The sequence below is a fragment of the Triplophysa rosa genome, unplaced genomic scaffold, assembly GCF_024868665.1.
Source record: "Triplophysa rosa unplaced genomic scaffold, Trosa_1v2 scaffold368_ERROPOS126171+, whole genome shotgun sequence".
NCBI lineage: Eukaryota > Metazoa > Chordata > Actinopteri > Cypriniformes > Nemacheilidae > Triplophysa > Triplophysa rosa.
Window position 1 is genome coordinate 43,978 of NW_026634372.1, and position 9,101 is coordinate 53,078.

The 9,101-nt window shown below is 37.7% G+C and overlaps 1 long non-coding RNA gene across 1 annotated transcript; it reads right to left on the minus strand.

Moving 5' to 3' along the window:
* Nucleotides 1–7,837: 7,837 nt before the first annotated feature.
* On the minus strand, nucleotides 7,838–8,684 carry LOC130550607 (uncharacterized). The gene is made up of 3 exons (XR_008962455.1): nucleotides 8,502–8,684; nucleotides 8,105–8,233; nucleotides 7,838–7,926 (listed from the first exon to the last, which is right to left on the minus strand). It is a non-coding gene; the product is annotated as an uncharacterized LOC130550607 (long non-coding RNA).
* Nucleotides 8,685–9,101: the final 417 nt, after the last annotated feature.

The window sequence follows — 9,101 nt, forward strand, 5'->3', positions numbered from 1 at the left end:
GAGTAAACAAGTTTAGTCAGTACTTCAACTTTTACTTGAGTACTTTTAAACATGAGTATCTGTACTTCTACTTAAGTAAATGATGCGTGTACTTTTGCCATCTCTGCTCGCTATTAGCTCTCAGGCTGTTAGCATTACCAGCCTGCTTACTGCTTAACACACTGCTCTCATTATTACATCACTAATGGCTAATGTTTCAGACGTGTTTGTACCTCTGAGTGCAGATGAGGAAACGTTCGCACTTCAGTCGGAATTGGAGGCTGTGGAGAAGCAGATCCAGGATTTACTTAAGAAGCAGACACGGCTGCGAGAACGTAAAACGGCGCTGGAAACATCCCGAGCTGACTCTCGCAAATCCGCGGTAAATTTTCATCGCGATTGTAATACTCCTACCACTTCTACTCAGCGTGTTTCTCTGCACAGAGCCCAGGCTTCGAGAACACGATCAGCCCAAATCTGTGTTAATTTCGTTGACGAAAACTACGACGAAAAGTATTCGTTAATGACATGTTTTCACTGACGAAAACTAAATAAAAAATGAATGCATGATAACGAAAACTGTAATAAAAATATACTGACATTTTCGTCAACTAATAAAAACGAGACGAAAATATTCTTGTCCCACCTGGCGGACATCAGTTTGCGCGCATGTGCTTATCTCATATAAACGGTACAGAGGTCTCTGGGAGAAGGGAAAGCACAGACATATTCTGTGTCTCCACGCGGTTTACAAGGCGTCTTATTTTCCTTCACGATCGCCGGTAAAACGCCGCAAACTTGAAACGCGACTGCAGGCGAGTCACCCCGAAACACATTACAAAGGCAAGCTCAAACGTTTTTGTATGCCTATGTTAACTTAACACGAGCTGCTGCATAACGTGAAATGCTCTATGGGGTCAGAATTGTTGCTTTATTCTGAATAAATAAACTATGATCCGCAAATAAATGTAGAGAGTTTCACAAACATATTTTAAATCCACATATGCACAAAAAGCGAACCATAAATACACGTTAGACGTTCCACAAAAAGAAATGGAATTCACAAATAAATACAATGAGATTTGCAATTAAAAATATATTTACAAATATATTTTAATGGTATTTATTTGTAGATCGCTTTCTGCACATTTGTGGATCGCTTTCTGCGCATTTGTGAATCGCTGCACGCATTTGTGGATTTTGAAACATTTCTAACGTCAAGACGTGCTCACGATCCACAAATAGGTGGACTCCGCCCACTGTCTACTCAGCCAATCGGACAGCGGTCTCACGGTGCTGACCAATCGCGGCACGTTTTCCCTCCAACCAATCACGTTTTAATTTACAATGCAGGGCGGGAACATAATCCGAAATCGTCTCACCAATAAGGACTGCTTAAAATGGCGGAGTGGGAAGAATCAGGACAGGTGAGTCTTATTAGTCATTTAACAACAGAATTGTATCAGCAACTAAAATAAAACAAGCATCAGTATTGGCTGTGATTTTAAATCTAGTGACAGTAAGCAAGTATATCGTGAATAGATGAAAAGATTTGCCCTGCGACTGGTTCATATTAGCATTGATGTAAGACACAGAAGTAGCGGTGTAACATACCCACACGTACTTTGTCTTACATGTACATTAGATAGGTTTAAATGTGCTATTGGTAATGTTTGTGTAAGATAGCTGTACAGTTACAAAATTTAAATAAACTTACGTAAACTATTACGTAAACATTTCTACAAGTTTATTTCAAGTGAAGCTTATCAAAGCCTGTACGTTTTATTGCATATTACATGACAGTCAAGTTACTAATATTAATAAAAACGACACTATGCACTTGAGTGTCCTTGATACTGTCTCTTATTTTCCTACAAAGAACCAAAATAATTTTTCTTTGCCGACATTGGCAACACATGGCCCGGTTTCACAGACACGGTTCATCTTAAACCAGGACTATGCTTTAGTAGTCCCTTAGACTGGGTCTAGCCTTAAGCCTTGTCTGTGAAACCGGGACTATGTGTGATATCAAAGTGTCATCCAATTCATGGGACATTTTTAAGTAAAATGCTCAAGAATCCCAGAGTTGATCCTTACAGAATCCGTGAATCCACCACTGATCTATAATGCATCTAACAAAGGTTATTATAAAGCAAACCTGTTTTGTATTTTTTTTCTTTTTTTGTATTTGTCTATTTGATAACGTTAACCAGTTAGGCTAATTTCTTATTTTGATCATACTTTGTTCTATTTAATAACTGTTCTGTGTATGTAAATTCATTTTAGGACTCTGTGAGACAACAAGTTCTTCAAAGACTACTTTCAAGAGTGACTTATGTACTGGAACACCCACCGCTGGACATTGAATATTTGCAATTTGTTTGTCATCAAGAAATGCCATTAATTACTGCCATGTCAGCAAACATTGGAATTTCACAGGACTTAGTCAGAGGTTTAATGAACTTGGATTCTCTTATTCAGCAGCACAAAGAAGCCCAGCAGGTGGCAACTGTAGTGGAGATTGAAAGACCAGATGGATGTGGACATCCAAGAATGCATATATCAGAGGAGAGATTAATTTACTATCTGAAGCTTGGAATACCACATGAAAGCATCAGTAAAATTTTAGGTGTCTCTCGTACAACTCTCTATCGTCAGATGAGAGAATGTAACTTGTCAGTTTCATCCCTCTACAGTATTTGTACAGTTGAAGAGCTTGATTCCTTGGTGTCTCAAGTCAAGAGTACTATGCCAAACATAGGGTACAGGGTTGTCAGAGGAGCCCTCATTGCCAAAGGACATGGAGTGCAGTGGGACAGAATATATGCATCCATGCGTCGTATTGATGGTCTCGGTGTTCTTTCACGAATGTCCCAGCTTGGTTGTGTTGCCCGACGAACTTATTCTGTTCCATATCCCAAGTAACTTTTATCATATACTGTAGATACAAACCATAAGCTCATAAGGTAATGCCAACTTTAACTGTAGAACACATGTGTTTATGTGTAAAATGTGATGCTTTGGCTGCATTTTATTTTCATATGATATTGTAGTTGTTTTCTAACTTGCCCTGATATTTTCACCTTTGATTTAGATACAACATGGTTATCTTTGGGGGTGTAGATGGATATTCAAGAAAGGTAAGACATCTAAACCTTAGAACTGTAGTCTAAATATGCGTTATATAATTTGTGCTGGAAACCAGTCACTGTACACCGTCAGGAAAAATGATACAAAAGCTGTCACAGGAACGGTACCCTTTCAAAAAGTACTAACGGTATATATTAGGTGCAGATATTTACCTCTAATGTACTAATGTGCACCCTTTAGGATCAAATGTGTACTTAAAGGGTACCGCTTTTGTGCCTTTTTTCTGACAGTGTACAATTTTTTTTTTTCATTTTTCAGATCATGTACTTGCGCATAACAGACAACAATCGCTCAGAAACAATGCTTGGATTTTTCAAAGAGGCAGTTGAAGAGTTTGGTTATCCCCTGAGGTAAGGTTTTATATAATCAACAAGTTTCACAGACACTAAATATTTACTTTACAGTTTTGCTTCTTCAAACAGTAGTGCTTTTGATACTTATAAAAAAACACAAATAATAATATAAAGAGCTTGAGGAATGTCACTATTGTCACTTGCAGAATATATCAGCAGGAATGTTAAAAATACACCAGTTTAATTCTTAATTGATTATGGTATTAGATATGTTATCTAATCTGTTTAGCTATCTGATCTGGAATTTTGAAATCAACATAATTTATATTTTTTAGAGTACGAGGAGATCATGGCGGAGAAAATGTAGGTGTGGCGCGGCTGATGTTTTCAACGCGAGGAACAGAAAATGCAAGCTTCATTGCTGGCAAAAGTGTGCACAATCAGCGGTAAAATCAGCAGTACCACACCCCTACTCACCATATAGTTCTGAGACACTAGTCAATAATGTTTACAGACCATGTGAATTAATTTTATGCTGTTTACCAGGATTGAGCGCCTTTGGCGGGATGTTCGGATGTGTGTCACTGGACTGTATTATGACATTCTACATCGGCTTGAGGACTGTGGATATCTTGAAATAAGCAACTTCATCCACCTCTTTTGCTGTCATTATGTTTTTTTTACCGCGCATACAAGCCAGCCTCAATGCTTTCAGGGATGCTTGGGATAACCATTCCATGAGGACAGAGAACAACCTGACCCCAAATCAGCTGTGGGAAGTTGGGCAGTATCAGAATCCAATAATTGACCCTGAGGTAATTTACTTCACCCTTAAATGCATTACTGTATATTTCTGGTTGTTCCGTTTTCTGTAGATAGGGACACCCTACAATTGTCACTGTGGTAGATATACTGTATGTTAAAGGTAGAGTCTAAAAATAACCAAAATCACATTCATATTTTTTGTTATAGATACATTTTCAAAACTCTGCTGTAGCTGAACAAGAACGTGGAGATGTTGAAGCTGATCACTTTGGGGTCAATGTGCCTGCATTTCAAATGTTGCAATTAGGGCTGCAACATTAGTTTATGATTAGTTGGGCGATTATTTTTTCGATTAATCGAATAAAATGTTGTTACATCTTTTGCTTATAATAAGTAAATCAGATATGGGAAAAGTATACACAACTGAACTCATTAGCCTTCTCACAAAATGTTGTGAATGTCTCCATAATTACCACACCTGGTGAGTTGATTCATGTGTGTCATATTAGAAGCAACTGACAAAAGTCTCTCCCAAACGTGGGAGCGAGGGGAGGGTAGGCCAAGGAAATAATTTTTTGTGTCATGAAAAGTGAGATATTTGTCATTCAAATGTAGTGAAGTACAGTAAAAAGTAAACAGAAAAAGTAATACTTCAGTACAAATACTCAAAAAGTGTACTTAAGTACAGTACTCAAGTAAATGTACTTCGTTACCCACCTCTGAACTAAATAAACCACTAAATCAGGGTATGTAGCCTATTATGTACTTTGCAAAGTGCAAACGCCACAAATTGGGTTTTACTAATATAATCTTTAATTTTGTCATTTAAAACACCCCTCCCCTTTAAACTTTAATACTGCGCAGCTTGAAGAGATGCATGCAGAACACGTCTGACTTTAAAACTGCGCACCTCGCGCTGCACGGAGAGACACGTCTGACTTTAAAACTGCGCACCTCGCGCTGCACGGAGAGACACACGCACCGAGAGACACGTCTGACTTTAAAACTGCGCAACTTGTGCCGCACGGAGAGACCCATCCACGGAGAGACACGTCTGACTTTAAAACTGCGTACCTCGCGCTGCACGGAGAGACACGTGTGACTTTCAAACTGCGCATCTCGCGCTGCACGAAGAGACGCATCCACGGAGAACCACGTCTGACATTTAAAACTGCGCAGCTCATGCTGCACGGAGAGACACATCTAAAATGGTAATTTTAAAAGGGAAGAAGACGCGCTTGATTTGTAACTGCGCAGCTCGCAAGTGACGTCACAGACCAACTAATCGATAATGAAATTCGTTGACAACGAATTTCATTATCGATTATTATCGATTATCGATTGTTGTGCAGCCCTAGTTTGAAATGAGCAAGAGAGAAATCGATGACAGATTCAGAACTATCACTAGAGTCCTGACAGGAGTAAAACTATACATTATTTGTTTATCTAATCACATTTGTACAGAATTTGGTTGAAGGTAGCTTGAACAGTATGTATTGACATATGGTATTTTACTTAATTGAACAATGTGCATGGATTAAAGTTCTCCGTCGCTACGACGGATTTCCGTTAATTGCAGCGAGTCTACGACGGATTTCCGGCGAGATTTCGCAGGGTTCCAGCCTGTCCTAATGTCTTAAATTCACTTTTCATAATGTTGTTAACCCTTTGACGCGTGCGATCACACCGGTGTGATTAGAACAGTCAGCGCTTTGGCTGGCACTGAGCCAGAGACAGACTCGAATCTGTCACATATCACAACTGTGCAGTGCTTTCAACCACATAATGTTTATTTAGGCTTCAGACATATACACTGCCTACAAGCACAAAATACATTTAGAGATTGCATAATACACACTGATGTCTATGGAAGCGCAATAACAATCTCCTCAAATGTAGTTTGACGGATGTTTTATTCAGATCAGACACAGTATCTGCAATTTAAGCAATTGTAAGATCACTCAATTCTTCTACCAGTTCACCAGCACTTACGTTTGTGTTTTTAAGAGAAGTGGATGAATTCACGTATGTAAATCCGACAGATCTCAGACCCGGCAGAAACAAACATGGCGGCGCCCGTTTATAGCTCAACTAACGCGATCATTATAAAAGTGTTTAAATAACAAAACACATTCACATGCACATATTTGACAATCGGAATGTCAGATATTTCATGACATAGTTAACAGTTTGTGAATTTTTTTGAGTAAAAAAGAAAAATGATGTAAAAGCAATGCATCAGTCATACAGCTGCTGTGGCTCTGCGTGTGTCACGTGATAAGCAGTGCGCGTCGCCAGGAAATGTTAAAGTGATAGGCTACCTTCTTAACGGTCGCCTTGGACAAGCTAGTCAAACACTGTACTAGTAATTGTAGCTAGTCAAACACTGAACTAGTCACTGTAGCTAGTCAAACACTGAAACTAGTCACTGTAGCTGTCAAACACTGAAACGGTGTCAGGTGTAGCGCAAGCTTCAGGAATATGGTTTCACAGCCAAAAGGCAGAAAAAGTGAAAAGCACTCTGGAGACAAATACAAACAACATTTTTGGTCTTTAGTGGTCCTTTTATTTTGTTCTTTTTTTCTGTTAATTATTAAGAGTTTCAGAAAACATTGTTTGGCCTTATAAGATAAATACAAAAATGCACTGAAAAGTTATAGATGGTTGATTATTTGTCTAGGTAAGTATAATTTTTTCATAGATTAAAAATAGCTTTTAAAATACGCAAACTGGCAATACTATGTAAAGTGGTTCAAAACATCTCCCTTTAAAACACTATTGGTTAAAGGAATATGACTTGGCCTGAAAAAAATCAGTCAGAAGAATTTCTGACATTGCAATGTGTCTTTATTTAGTATTAACTGCATCTAAAAACAGGACAGTAACAGATATTTTCAGTATGTGGATTCAGGTTAGTGACCTTTAAAATAGATTGTAAGAAATTTTTAACGTGCAAACTGTGCAATTAAAGTAAATGATTTTGGAACATCAAGAAATTTGAATATTATTTCTTCAAAGTCAAAACTAACTCTGAGTAGAACATCATCAGAGTCATATTCTGAAAGTGTTAAACCAATCCAAATCCAGTAGATGCTGTGTTTGCACAAGCTTGCAAAGTAGAAGAAAACTCATCCATTGTTAGTATGTCAGCAGGAAGCATTAGCGTCCGGAGGCCTTGAAGAATTTCCCCTTACACACTTTAACCTGCAGACTGTTAGATGGGACCTCCCATCCAGTCCAAAATGGCATGAGCTTCTGCAGCTGGTCTGAGGTGGCTGTATAGATAAATAATTACAAAGTATATATAAGCATATCTTTAAAACTTCGCACAGTATGGTTTGATACATCAAGTTACAAAATTATGAATAATATTAATAAAAGCATTTAATTAAAAAAAATGTACTGCCATTTTACCTTCCTGAATATATTCCCGAAGAAAAGTAATTTGACGAGTGACAATTTCAGGGTGCAAACTTTCGTCGTCATCATCAGAATCGGCAACAGGCCAAGCAATATGCTGAAGAATGACCTACAAATAAAATGTAAGAAACTCAAACACTGTATAAGAGATAGAACTTGTGTCTAATCAGGTAAAGGATATACCTCTGGACCATACTGAACTTCACGCCCTTGGAAAGACAACTTTAATTGCATCTTCTCATGCCGTGATCAATGACCAAAGATTGGTTTCTTTGACATGCCTCAGCTGCTTTATTTGACATTTAGTCCTATACAAAACCTAAGGAAAAAGTACACAAACTAATTTAAGCAAGTCCATTTACTATCTTTACACGTACAGAATCTAGGATTTACTAAATCTGACTGAGGAACAGCAGTGTTTCTAACGTCAATGAACAGTCCAAAAGACAATAAAACAAAAAATAAAAAGAGTATCAATAAAAGATTAAGACACTCACAGCGTGTTGCAGCAACCTATTAAACAGCCATTTCCGGTGGTGTTCAGAAAACCCAGGAAGGTCCCATGACACAGCAAGTCTGGTTACTTCCTCCTTTTCCTCTTCTGAAAGGTTATGGTTACCTTGCAACTAATAAAAACATTTAACTTAACAACTTTCCAAAATCATGCAAGTACAATGCTTTATTTTAATTACCATCAAAAACCTCAACATAAGATAATTATTCTGTACATCATAACTGTATAGGTTCACATGCTACACAGGGAAATAATAAAATAGTTTAATAATATAGTATTTTTTATAGTTTAAACTATATATGTACTGTATAATATGTACTGTGTAATTTGTGATGTTTCTTAAATATAAATAGTCTTGACAAGTAATGTTTTGCACCTACCAGTTGGATGGTATGCCTTTGTTCCAAATCTGGACAATCCTCTAATTTAAACTCTGCAGTCTCGATGGGACCACCCATCAACACGTGAACTACGACTGGACTAATTCCAGGAAGCAAAGGGCCACCATGAAGAAATGAGTGGCCTATCATGCGCCCAGCAACCACAAATAAGTCACTATCAATCAGAGTTTGACTGCAACACGGAACAAGATGATCCTGTTCACCCTCAAACAGGAGTGCTACATCTGCTATGCCTGAAAAAGAATGTAAATGTGTTAAAGAAATTCTTTATCCTTTTTCCATAAATTAAGACAGTAAAGTTTAAAACATTTCCAATAACAGCATGAATACCAAAATTCAGAGAAAAGCCAGTCCTCAGCTTCTCAACAGCCATATTCAGGAGATGTCCCCATCACCAATGGCTGCATCTCCTGTAAAATATGTTTTAAATTAATTTAAATAGAGATACATTATTAAAGATGGTATGAAAAAACATTGCAACAAATGTAAAACAGAAAAACAACAGAGAAATGGTTGGATTACAAAATCTATAAATCTGCGAATATACCTTGTAATATGCACTTTAGTGGAGCAGCCCAG